A 624-nucleotide genomic window follows, 5' to 3' on the forward strand; every position below is an offset into this window, starting at 1 on the left:
TGTCAGAAAACAACTATTGCTATGCATTATTAGGATAATTTAGTAATAACTGAGATACATGGAAGGAATGAATCGAAAGCGGCTTTAATAAATCAGAGTAAATAATGATTTGGACACAATTTTATTAGGACTCGTGTTTGAAATGACGTCACCTTGTGTTCTACAAAAAGCCAGGCCCTATTGCTACGTTGCGCGTCGTTATACAATGAGTCGTCGTTCGTCGAAGCAAAAAAAAAAATATGAAGCTTTGACGTATGTCGACACATGTTTATGTCAAAACTTATAGAAGACGACGAAGCGGCACGTACAAGCACGATGCTTGAGCAATGGGGTCTGTATCTAAATATCTAATAAGCTGATATGTTGTTTCTTAACATTAGTCATCCCCTACCACGTATTGGATAGTGTACATACCTACAATTAATATATTATGTTTGTGTCCTTTTTGTTTCTTATCCTTAAATATCTCTTATTCTGAATTGTATTTGTATATTCTATATGTGTGTGCTAAAAATGTATATTATTTTTTAAATACGTCCGTCTCCATATCGTTAGATACTCCGAAAAGTTTGGATGGAAATAATCTCAGAGAGGTGAATAGTTCTAAAAATTAAACAATAAATC

This window comes from Plodia interpunctella, chromosome Z (assembly GCF_027563975.2).
Source record: "Plodia interpunctella isolate USDA-ARS_2022_Savannah chromosome Z, ilPloInte3.2, whole genome shotgun sequence".
NCBI lineage: Eukaryota > Metazoa > Arthropoda > Insecta > Lepidoptera > Pyralidae > Plodia > Plodia interpunctella.